A 13810-nucleotide genomic window follows, 5' to 3' on the forward strand; every position below is an offset into this window, starting at 1 on the left:
GGTATATGTCTATCTCTTATGGATAATCCACATTTTTATATACAACGTTCACAGATTTTCTGTAGTGTATTTAGTATCAGCATTGCACCCGTGCGAAGCCGGGGCGGGCCGCTAGTTATGTATAAATATAAGCTGTTAGATTACTTATAATTGAATAAAATAAAAAATATCTATATATGTAGGCAAACGAAGGCCCTTAATACATTTAAATTATACTAACAGGCCGTCTTGAAAACCTCAAAAACAAAAGAGAATTTTCGACGGAATAATTGAATTTGGGCAGCTAATTATAGACATTTTGTGAAGTTTGGAGAATCCCTCTTTAATAAAGTTTTTCTTTGATAACTTAGAATTACAGTACCTTAAGTATTTGGGTCGAATTCGTTTGAATTTAATAATAATAAACCCCGAGTTATGTAACCTAACATTACTAAAGTGTATATATATAAGGTTCTTACATATAAAATTGGCGTTTTGTATGGAAGGAACAAAAAGTGGAATATTTTTAAATATAATATATTTAATTAATCAAAGTATGAACCATTGTTTTGTATGTACTTTTACCATCTCATAGGTAGTTCATTGATCCCTTTACTAAAATAACCAGTGGGACGGGAATCAATAAAATCTGTGAAGGCGGTTTGGACTGCCCCATCAGAGTTAAATTATTTTCCCTTGCAAGAAGTTGTCCAAATTTCGAAAAAAAATGGTAATCTGTTGGAGCAAGGTCCGGAGAGTACTGAGGATGTCTTAGACATTCCAATTGAAGCTCTTCTAAATTGTGTCGTTCTTCTAAGTTGTTGTGCAGTGTGTGGTCTAGCGTTGTCGTGAAGTAGCAGTGGTGTGGAGCAATTGACCAGCCTATATATATCGAAATCTGTCCCGCCGTGTAGGATAATATACCAGGTATTAGTGTATAGATAAAGACCGCAGCGCCATCTACCGGGCTGATTTGTGTATTTTTGTACGCTGTATAATAAATGTTATCTAAAAAGTACTTTTAGGTGTCCGATTCGCACACCGCAAACAAAATATCACGAAAATCGGTCGAGCCATTTCGTAGGATTTTAATTACAAATACCGTGACACGAGAATACAAAACCTTTTGATATGTATTAATCCGTTCTCCCCTCAAATCATAGTATTAGTATGTGTCGAAAGCTACACAGTACACACACTAAATTAAAAAAATCTTTATTCAATTTACCAAAAATAAAATTATTCGACTATACACATATATTATTCTGTATTCGTATGAGATTTCTCATCTATTACAGGTTTCTTACATCGGCTATCTGCGGAGTGTCAATATTTCCATTGGTTTGTTAAATTTTGCGTACAATTTTAATGGTTATTATATTATAGTGGTTATAATTTTAATGGTTATACACACACTTTTATGCTGGCCATTAATATTAAAGTTTTTAATATAAAAGTTATTTATTTACATATATGAACTGGCAAACTCCGCCACGTGTTTACAATCGCCAAGTTTTTGTTTCAGAAAATGTTTGTACGGAGCTGCAACCATTACACCATGTTCTTTTTAAGTTTTTACAATATTAGATTGAAGATAATCTGTGGCCTAGACCTAAAAATGTTGTTGCGCGATTGTTTTTTTTTTGACAATTTTTAAATATCTGTACTGTTATTATATTTTTGCCCTGTCTTTTGTTTTTTCTTATAAGAATTTTACTCTTAGATAAACTTAGGTAGGGAGAGTGATCAGCCGTGCCTGACGGTAAACGTCTTGATCGCGCATGTGTATATATTTGGATATAGCTTGACAATGTGCTAGAATATCAAAATAGGTAACTCGATGAAACAATTTACCTGCTTTTACCGGCTATTACCGGACAAATCCAGTTATCGTCTATAGAATGAAGTTATACTAATAACTATAGGAACTATGTAGAGAAATATATAAGTCAAGTTAAATGATTATTTCAATTAGGCCAATAAAAGGCAATCTACTAAAAGTCTGGCAGGCTTTGAGAACTCAACTGATCTTAAAAATCTCGATTTTTTGTATTTAGGAGCTATGAAATGAGGAATTCGAGAATTATCTTAATATATATATTTCTTGTGTGCGTGTGTATGTGACTGAACTCCTCCTAAACGACTGGACCGATTTTGACGAAATTTTTTGTGTGTGTTCAAGGGGATCTGAGAATGGTTTAGATTCACAATTTTGTCCGCTGGACAATGTTTTTTTAATTAATTTTTAATTTATTAGTAGTTGTTGATTTTGGAATGTTTAGGATCGCAGTGTCAAATTTTAAATAATATTCGAATTTTAGTCTGTCCCGACAGTTAGCGCTGCGATCAAATTAAAAAAAAGTTTTGTTATCATTGTGTTATTGTAGACCATGGGCTGGATCGTTAGATATTGTCATAACATTTGAATTATAATTTTCATCAAAATGGTCCAGAATGTTTTAGCTTATTAAAAAAAGTTTGAAATTTTCAAATTAAAGACGTGTAGACAGGACAACGTCTATCAGGTCCGCTAGTCACTTAATAAATTCAAAGCTCTCGTTAAACGTAAATTAATAAATAAAGCTTTTTTATAAATTTGACGAATATTTTAATGATCCTAATCCTTAGGATTAATTTTTATGACTCAAAACTTAGTGATTAATATGAGTATAGGAGTTTCTTGCCAGTCTTGCTAGCCCGCCCTACGCGCTACGCCTAAATTTAGAATTAATTTAACTTCTTTTTTATTTTGCCTTTGACCTTGATATACGACGGTGACGGCCAGAACTGGTCTGATGCTGATCAGGTACTGTTCACAAAGCCGTTGCCAACTGATACCTGTATCTTATATTTCATAATAAAGATGTTTTATTTTTTAAGCTATTTCATAGATTTTATCGCGGGTTTTGAGCACAGCGACTGAATCAAAAAATTCCGTAACGAAAAAAAACCTAACACACGATGACGTAATATAGGTGCGGCCAATACGCGTTAGAGCGGGGCAGAACGTATCCTTGGGTAGAATGCCTAGCGTACCCCGAGGGCCGATCTTAAGGGTGCCTAGGGCTGAGGTGTTTTTAGTGGGTGGGGTCTCGCTACCCCTATGAAAAGCAGAGGGATTTGAGTGTAGACCCAGCCCCACAGCCCCGTCAAGCTCAACATCCTTGATGCGGGCATCTGGCGTGATCGGTGACGTAGCGCAGATCGTTAGAGTGGGACAGACCTCATGCTGCGTATTCACATCTTACTGACGAGATCGGTGACGTCGCACGCGTTAGAGTCAGACAGACTATATAGACGTGTTAGTCTGAGTCTGGTAGAGTGGTAGATTGAATTAATATCACATAAAAAAATACTGCATACATAAAAAAAATTGTATAAGTTGATTAAAAATTCAATGCAATACTTTACCACGGCAGACCCCTAATGCCACAGGTTTTCTTTATTTTATTCCGATTTCGCTGGGTGGCTTTTAATATGTCATTACTGTTATGGGATCATCCCGATCCGTTAAAGTATGTTATGAATAAAGCTAGAGTGTATAATGTATAGAGTGTATAAATATTATGATGTGTGACCTGGTCTCGCGTCAGTCTGGACCCGCATATAGCTGACATATCCAGAAGTCTGAAGTATTCCTATGTTACATAGAGTGTTATCGATCTATTTTAATGGCTGGATTAGATAAAAGATAAACGTGATACGGAACCTCGGTTTACGACTGGTGTTCCTAGTGTGAACATCGACATTATTGGAAACGATTTTGATTATATATGCTGGAGTAATTAACATAAGTTGCTTAACATTGATTGTTGCAATGGATACAAAGTAGCCGGAAACCAAAACTTTATAGCAAATTTTGATTTAGTTAATATAAATATGTGTGAATGTTTATTGATTTTTTTTAATTATTTTTCGGATCCGAGTCGTCGGGTGCCGAATACTCGGATCCGAGAGCTGGGAATGGCAATGGTTTCAAAAATGAACGGGACGCTCACACGGATCCGAGTGGGCGGAACCGTTACTATGGCCTTGCTGCATTCGGATTCGTTAAAAGAGCCATTAATATGTAACCTATAACATATAGTAATGAAGCTTTTTTAGCAGTTTTCATCGCAATACAGCGATAAAATGCCGTATAGAAATAGACTTTTTTTATAAAACAGGGGCAGTAGGCTCACCTGATGTTAAGTGATACCGCCGCCCTAGGACACTTAATGCTAGACGGCTCGCGAGTGCGTTGCCGGCCTTTCAAGAACTGGTACGCTCTTTTCTTGAAGGACCCTTAATTGAATTGGTCGGAAATACTTCAAAAAAAATTTTTTTAGTTAAATGTCTATAATGTGAAAAAAAAGTTTCACTTTTACCATGGTTTGATAAAACCATACAACATTTTAAATTAATTTTTTTATATTAACGAAGTTATTATCAATACCCATTATATTCAAACAATAGACTTGTTTCATATAAAAAAGTTTTATGTTCGAGCGAGTACAACGATTTGTGTACATTGTTTGTTTTTCAAACGTGTCCTAGATTTCTTGTAGTGCTGCATGCATTTCCCTTTTCAATGTAAAATTTTATATACAATAAAAAGGTCGATATTAAGACGGAAGGAATATTATTTATTAATGTGAAGCTTCTTTTTCGGCGTTGGTAAAAAAATTACGTCACATTTTTCTGTTACGCGTCACATTTTCCCGTTACGCGTCACATTTTTCCGTTACGCTCCATCTTTTTCTTGTCACTACCACTGTTGATTCGAGGAGATTAATAACAAAATATATAATAACGATAACAACGATAGTGATAGTGCAACCCAAGCGTACTCCAAGAATTGGGTTTCTTAGTGTATATGGGATATGTGCACAGATCCCCGTTATACAGGACCTACTGAATGCTGTCTCCGACACTATCGACATATTTGTATGTTCGCAGAGTGAATTCACATCTGTATATTATGTGTTTAATATTATATATGTACTTTATATTTTTATTAAATGATTCTCAACATTAGCGTATTGGCATAATCTGTAAGGATAATGTAATAAATATAAAACTGTGAAATATTCAGAGGCATATCGATAAAGGTACATCCCTAGTACCAGAGATGATAATAATTCAGAGCAACGTACGCCCGCCGGCAACCAACTACAGACTCCCAATTTCATATTTGTGAAGCTTTTTATCAAATTGTGTTTTATAATTCGGCATTATTTTCGCTGATTTATCATAATTTAACTGAAAAGAATTTTACGATTCGAGGAAAGAAAACGATATCAATAATTCTTAAGGCAACTCACTCGCAAGCCCTCTGGCATTGTCAGTATCCATAGACACTTAATATCAGATGAGCCTCCTGCCCGTTTAACCTCCTATTCTATAAGTACTAATTATCTATAGGCCGGCAACGCACTCGCGACCATCTGACATTTAGAGGAACAGTTATTATTAGGCCGGCAACGCTAAATTATTTTCCAACAATGTCGGCTACGGTCATTCAACTAAACAGCATATCAATTCTTAAAAGGCTGGCAACGCAATGGTGATCGTTCTGGGAGTGTGTCTATGGTTGTTATCGCTTAACATCAGTTGAGCCTCCTGCTCATTTGTTACCTATTCTGTAAGGAACAATTTTCTAAAGGCCGGCAACGCACTCGCGCCCCTCTTTCATTTCATAGGAGCAATCCTTAATAGGCCGGCAACGCTGAAGTATTTCCCATCAAAATCGGCTACAGTCACTCAAGTAAACAGCATATAAATTATTAAAAGGCCGGAACCGCAATCGCGACATTTATAGGAGTCATGGGCGGTATCACTTAACATCAGATGAGCCCCCAACCCATTTGCTCCCTGTTTTAAAAGTTCCAATTATTAAAAAGCCGGCAACACACTCGCGACCCTCTGGCTTTGACAGTACCCATGGGCCTAACATTAACCCATTTCCCCCATTAATTAGAATGATTTACATTTTCTTTTGTATTTTTGTCTCATTAAAAACTGTATTATCTATTATTATTATTATCAATCGTCTCAATTATTAATAATGAACAGTATTGTCAAAATTTGATTGAATGCCATGAATGAAGCCAAATTTGCAAGTAATTTGTGTGTAGATCTGACCGGATCTCGGCTGACAAACATTTAATTACGTTTGGCATCGGCTCGCGTTAACAATACCTGCGTGAAATTTGTACGCGAAAATTAACGATACATTTACTTTAGGTTTAAATACATTTATTCTCATAATAGACATTAGTCACTTACATGAGAACACTTATATTCTAACGTTACAATTTGAAAAAAAAAAAAGAAACTTGGTAGAACTTGGATGAACTTTCATTTCCGTAGATTGGGATAACTCAATAGATGGTCTTTTAATCTTAATTTAAATATTGCTAGGCTGCATGTACTTTTTACATTTTTTAGGAGTCTATTATACCGCAGTACTCCCCCAACGCTCAATGTTTTTTTGCCGTAATTGGTTCTATACTTAGGTAGAATTAAATTATGAGTACTTTTATAAGTCGTATAGTAAGATATAAGTAAGTAATAGTTAACACTAATTGATAAGTAATAAGTCACATTGTTCAATTTTTTTATAAGAAGAGAGAAAAGATCGCTTGTGTCCACCCGCCCGATGTATGCCTTAATTTTTTTTATAGAACAGGGGGCAAACGGGCAGGAGGCTCACCTAATGTAAAGTGATACCGCAGCCTATGGACACTCTCGATGCTAGAGGGCTCGCGAGTGCGTTGCCGGCCTTTGAGGAATTTGTACGCTCTTTTCTTGAAGGACCCTAAGTCGAATTGGTTCGGAAATACTTCAGTGGGCGGTAATAATGGTTAATTTTATATTGAAAACGTCTAAAAAATTTATATTGTTTAAATTGATAGCTCTGAGATACAAAGTATCTCAGAGCTATCAATTTTTACAATAAATAAAAACATAATCAAGTTAGATAAAGCTATTCATAGATGGGGCTTTATTCAAATAAATTAGTTCCGCTATGAATTATGCTTTTAAAATATTTACACTTAAGATTATATATATATATATATATATATATATATATGTCTAGAATCACTAAAGTTCATTATTATATTATTTAATGTGAATATCTGAACTTTTTTGACGATTGACAATCTTAGAATAAATTATATTAGAAGGGTTTTAATTAGAATAAAAGTCTCGTAACAATTGTATATCACTTTATTGTCATTAGGAGCTATCAATTAAGTTGTAACTCTGCATTGGATTTTTTCAATAATCAAAAACATAATCAAATTAAGTAAAGCTGAACATAGATGGCGCTTTATTCAAAGAATTAAACGACTTATTCACAATAACAAGAGTGAAAAATCCGGTATCTGAAAACTACTCCGTGCCTTCAATTGTACTACTACTACTTTGCATTGAATTTTTCAAATAATTAAAAACATAATACAGGGACTTATCAAGCCTAGGCCAACACGATCTCTTTGGTTTTTTAAATTTCTTACCCGGATATCATTTCCACGCGACCGGGGCAAATATTAATATACATTTAGAAAATAATTTTTCGGTCTGGCAACTACGAGGATCAAATATGAAACATTGTCTTTGAAATGGGTAAGGACAAAGGGACTTTGAGATAATACAATTATGTGATATCTAATAAGAAACTAGACAAAACTATTTATATTTTTAATAAGCTGGTGAAGAAGATGAGGTATACCTGACTTGACCAGATTTTTCCAATTACAAGTCCCGGTGTCCCGGAAATGAACTGTGGGACTCAGAATTGTCCCAGTCAGAAAGAGTGCTTAAAAAGAAATTCATTACCCACTTGAAGAATTTTTCCTATGGAGTATTATAAATTTACTAATGTCGCAAATTCTACGTATATGATGTTACGAATTGAAATATGTATAACGAACTATATTGTATTTTTATCTTATTATATAACACATTTTTTTTTAATAAAAACAAATAACATAATACATAGAAAAATACCTAATAACTAACCTTAAAATTTAATAATTTAGAAATATGTATTAGATATAATATATGCGTTATATAGTAAAACCTGTATATTGATTATGACTGTGTGTATCTAATCAATTTTTGACCATCTAAGATAGACATATTAATCCAAATATTTATAAAAGTGTGCCAATAACCACGGATTGTAATAGCCATCTGTCAATATAAGCAATTCAAGGTAGGAGGATCGGTGTATGTGGATCGACCATTGTATGAAAATGACAGTTCAACTGTGCCAATATCCTATCGTAAGATTTTAACTTACACCAGTCTTTAAAATAATTAAAAAGCTTTTTGATATGTTATAAACATAGATATGTATATTTTAATATTATTTGTATGGTTTTATTTACTTTATTTGGTTTATATTGATTATCAAATATGAGTGTAAAGAGCGAAGAGATTGCATTCTATCCGTCCCCAAAAATGGATTGTCTTCGTAGGGTTTGGTTATTGGGATGCAGTCACAGTCTGATCTCATTAATTATTTGGTTCACGCGTAGGTAAACTACGAAAATACTAGGGTCCTTGAAGAAAAGAGCGTACCAATTCTGAAAAGGCCGGCAACGCACTCGCGAGCCCTCTGGCATTGAGTGTCCATGGGCGGTGGTATCACTTAACATCAGGTGAGCCTTCTGCCCGTTTGCCCCCTGTTCTATATAAAAAAAATTAAAATAAAACTTTTATGATAATAAAAATATATCTATAGTCTTAGTAGACATTCTACAACGATGTATCCACTTGAACGAAACGCATTTGTTACTTTTATAAAATTGTTCATTATATTACGCGGCATTTCAGTAATATCTCCGTTGGAAAATCAAGTTTGCTAAAGGAAAACCTTCAGTGGGTAGATGCTTTTCATACCTTCCCTTGGGCCAAATTATAAACACATAATTCTGAATTGTACATTAATGTTAAACATTTGAGGTTTCTCTATTTCTTTTCTTTGTGTATATAAGCTTAAAACGAAATGATATGTTAAGAAATATTTATATTTCTTTGATACTTTATTCATGTAAGTAAAGTTAACTATCAAATATACAGTATAAAACTAAACCTATAGATATAAAAATAATTTAAAAAAATAATAGTAAAGTTGGCGCCTGTTAGTACCGGTGACTCCAGAGGTGGTGAACCCCTCAAAGCATAATTATCGCAATACAGCGAGGCAATACTGTCAGAAGTAAAGGTATACTATCACAGACTATAAAAAAAATCAGTGTTCAACCTCTTTAAATTAAAAAAAAATTGGAATTTAAGATACAAGTATAACCACGTCATTTAATTTGAACCTATAGACAACCCTACTAACCGGCGTATGAAACTCATTTAAAATAGCAAATCATCAAACAACACTTATTTTCAAACAAATACTGCAAATTAATTAGAAGTACCATGCCTAGCACTAGTCCCAGGCCCTTTTATTAACTTGATAATCGCTAACTTTATAGTAAGCCTTTTTACACAGCTTTTCTTTAATACATTTCTTAAATTCACAAAGCAGAGATAAAACAGCCTCTGGGATTTTATTAAAGAAGAGTGTCCCTTTTCCCAAAAAATAATTACTGAATTGAGATAGTCTAGTACGGGAAAATTGCAGCCTGCGTTTGTTCCGAGTATTAACATTGTGCGTATGTTCTATTCGAGTAAACTTATCACTATTTTGTATACATACATAATATTTTCATAAATATATTGCGAGCCTAGGTCTGCCTTAGGTGTCTGTATCTGTGTTATGATTTGTCAATCTAATAGGCAAGTAGAATAACCAGTGCCTGATATACGTCGCCGACCTTTTGTGTCAAAGGCAAGCCGGTTTCCTCGCGATGTTTTCCTTCATCGTTCGTGCACACATAGTCCATTGGTGCACAGCCGGGGTTCTAAGAGTTAATGGAGGCACATTTGTGACATAAAATCTATTTGAAAACCATTTCATTGTCCTTCGTAGATAGTTATTAATTCATATATATAGATAGATAGCTCATTAATTCAATATCGATGACACATTTGCATGCCCCATACCCCAGTGGACTAGTAGCTATTAAAACTTCAATCGCTATAAATGAGATCACTGGAAGGCTGTCGCTTTCACTCGACCCATGTTGGAGCGAGAGGTAAGCCTGTGTTTGAAATCGTGATGTCACTGCAAAGAAGCTTTTCTAAAGTTTTACCTTCAAAGTCGGTATGAGGTTTTATAAGTTCGTGGACACAATACTAAAAAAGCTAATATAAAGAGCTTAATATGATATGATATAATGTACCACTTTCTTTGCAAATTAACAAAAAGGTTTGGGACTTTGAAATCCTGTGATTAATTAACGCTATATTGTCGGGAGAATGTTTTAAATGACACTCTCATTAATAATAATAATAATTTATTTATTTTTCTCCCTTAAACATTAACAATAATATAATAACATTGCCAGATCGATCGCGAGTGCGTTGGTGATCTTTTCAAAATCTCATGCAAGGCCATATTGTAAGGGAGAATGTGCTAAATGATAGCGCCACAAATGGAAAAAAACCTTTTTAAAAACATATTATCAATGAAGAATATATCTGAGAATCTACTAAATGACAGCGCCACTAATAGACACTCAATGCCAGAGGGCTCGCGAGTGCGTCGCCGGCCTTTTAAACATCATATGATCAATCAAGGCGTCAATTTCAAAGTAAAGGGAAATATCGTTTTTGTAGATTGGTACACATATAACGGTGATGGCTTAGTAACTTCAGCGTGTGACTTTCATCTCTGAGGTGATAGAACCCTGGCTGTATCAACGAATTTTCTTAGCTCACTTAACATTCGCACGTACGAAGAAAATTGACAGGTAATCTCTTAGATCCAAAAAGTTGACGGCGTATGTCACCAACTTGCCTATTAGATTGACAAAATCAATAGCGAATTCTTAGGCCCACAACCAAAAGGTTGCAGCGCCATATGTTTGTGTTATAAAAACACTTTTATTTAATGAAAATAAAGTAAAAAGCATTCTGTAGCACTTGCTATGTTGTACCTTATCGCGTGTAGCTTGTTACGACCAAATTGCTTTCGTACGAGCTCGTAGCACATTGCTACGGAAGCGTAAATTCTTTGCTACGAACTACGCAGATACATTTGCAGTAATATATGGTTTTGATAATAAAAAAACGTAAAAACAGCAGGTTTTTCTTAAATTCTGTTTGCAAAAATCTATCGAGAACAGGCTATCTTTTAAATTCTTCTAGAATATAACAGAATAGAAGAACTAATCAGAAGAACTAATGATAATAACTATCATTAGCAGTTTGATTTGGTAGTGGGTTGATAAATTTAAAAATAGTTAAATACCTTATAATCAATCTATCGACATATTATACTGTGGATATAGCATTATCTTATATATAAAACTCGTGTCGTGGTGTTTGTGGTTAAACTGTTCCGAAACGGCTTTCCTGATTTTCATGAAAGTTTGTGTGCATATGGGGTAGGTCTGAGAATCGAACAACATCTATTTTTGAATGTTAAGGGTGATCAACCCTCAAATTTTTTTTTTAATTTTAGTTTAAAAAAAATTATGATACAGCATTAGTTAATACATATAACCCCTAATTTTCCCCTCTACGATCAACCCCTATAAATATAAATTATATAAATGGCAAAACGACGTTTGCCAGGTCAGCTAGTATATTATAATACAAATACATATTTTTAAGGCAAAAACCAAAATATGTCAAGATTGTTTACAAAATTCGCGAAAGATCAAAACTACGCCATCCGTTCGCAAAACTACCAGGAGGCCTTGTTCTGAGAAGAACGGGCAAGAAACTCGGCAAGTTTTACCCTCCCCGTGCATGACAAATTACTAAAAGGAAAATGTCATAAACTGAATCATATATATAAAAACAAATTGTTTAAATTAAAAATTAAATTACAAACCGCGATTCTGTTTTATAAACACCTACGCGTCGTAGTGGCTCTACGAAGCGTAGGCGTAAGTTATCTCGGCCTACGCGTATAATATTGAAGAATATTCTGAAATTTTTAACAGAATCCTTGAATTTATTTTTTATTACAAAATGTACTATTTAGAAATTAGATTTCATAAAGCTTTACGCTGTAAGCGACCAAGGGGGAGATGGAGAAGGCACCCAAAAACAGGTGGAAAGAAGAATTAGAAGTAGGAAGCGAATGGAGAAAGAAATCCATGCACAGAGATATTTGAAATAAGCGTGAAAGGTTTCCGACCAATACTCATAACCCCCCAACAGTTATGTCAACATAAAAGATATTTGTCAAATTGTCTATAACACATAATTCTATATATAAATCCATTTATTAACTATGTTTAATATATGTAGGTTAAGAACACTGTAATTACTGTATATTAGAATGTTATGTTAGGTTTACTAAAGGATTTATTTATTGAAATACACCACGTCATATACACTGTATTTTATACAGTATAATTTATATATCTATTCTTAAATGAACATATAGAATAAGAATACTCTTCAACTACAATTTTTTGATATTTTTAGTAATTTCTTATTGAGAATTACCTAATATTATTCACTTAACAATGCTTAATTAATAATATTTACTGTCCTATGGTTCTAATAATATTTGTCACCATTGGAGTAATCTATTTTCTGTGTAATATTTTTTTTCTAAAATATCGAAATTGTTCGGGGCAGACTAGGACGCAATAAATCACTATAATAATATTTAATTTTAAATAACAAACATAAAATATTTGTCGTAATAATTATATATGTTGATTTTCATTTGTTTGCTTAACCGTAAATACTTAAGAAAATATTGTATTACAAACAGTTTCCATTAGTGGATTTATTTCACTTCGCAAGATGACGTTAGGTATTTTAATACACATAATATACAGGTCTAAGCCCGTATCTTACTTGATATTTAAGAGGCTAAATATTTTAATATTTGTTTTGTATCGTTGGAAAGACATACACAAATACTTTAACCCAACGATAGCATATATATATACTTCTATCATAAAGAATTAGACATCATTAAATGATTAAACAATCATTACTTACCATTAATGACACACAACATACACAATCATTAATCCGTAAACTTAGACGAAACGCGCACAACCGCTCGTGATGAAGCGTTGGAATCGACTGACGAAGGGAAACGCGATAAGGGTATATATACTTTTATAGGACGAAGGGTGGCTGAACACTGAGCGGTTAAATGATTTAATACGTTCACTTGTCTAATTTTAGATTATGCATACATTTTTTCTCCAATATAAAAAAAACGATATAAAAACAATACAATAGAAATGCTCTTTGAAAAATCTCTAGGATAAATTTTGATCTTAATTTTTGATCGTCAATTATACAAATGAATAGCCGGAAACAAGAAATTTTTATGGCGAATTTTTGAAAGTAAATATGAATGTTTGAAAATATGTAAGAAATTATTATTATTTTTTAATCCTAGTCCAAGTATTCGGCACTAGACGTGCTGTATGCTGACCACTCGGATCTGACAGCTAGGGATGGCAATGGCTTAAAAAATGAATGATATGATCGCACGGATCCGAGTGAGTGGTATCGCTACTATAGCTCCGCTCCAGTCGGATCCGAGAAAAGAGAATAATAATAATAATAATAATAATAATAATAATAATAATAATTTATTCATTGCACGAATATGGTACAAAATGTCAAGGTGGTACAATCGCAAGTCGTTCGCATATTCTGCCACACACAGTGGCGCGCAAATTTATCTTAGTTTAGATTTTACATTATTAGTCAGATTCATATCAATTAAGTCAATTAT

The 13810-nt window shown here is 33.6% G+C and overlaps 1 protein-coding gene across 1 annotated transcript in view; it reads right to left on the reverse strand.

Moving 5' to 3' along the window:
• LOC110996604 (1-phosphatidylinositol 4,5-bisphosphate phosphodiesterase epsilon-1-like) overlaps window positions 1-13134 on the reverse strand; it is a 114910-nt gene extending 101776 nt beyond the window's left edge. Inside the window, exon 1 of the mRNA XM_045633642.1 lies at window positions 13057-13134. The gene's annotated coding sequence lies outside the window, so the exon portion shown is untranslated. The remainder of the gene's footprint in view (window positions 1-13056) is intronic.
• Window positions 13135-13810: the final 676 nt, after the last annotated feature.

The sequence above is a fragment of the Pieris rapae genome, chromosome 24 (genome assembly GCF_905147795.1).
Source record: "Pieris rapae chromosome 24, ilPieRapa1.1, whole genome shotgun sequence".
NCBI lineage: Eukaryota > Metazoa > Arthropoda > Insecta > Lepidoptera > Pieridae > Pieris > Pieris rapae.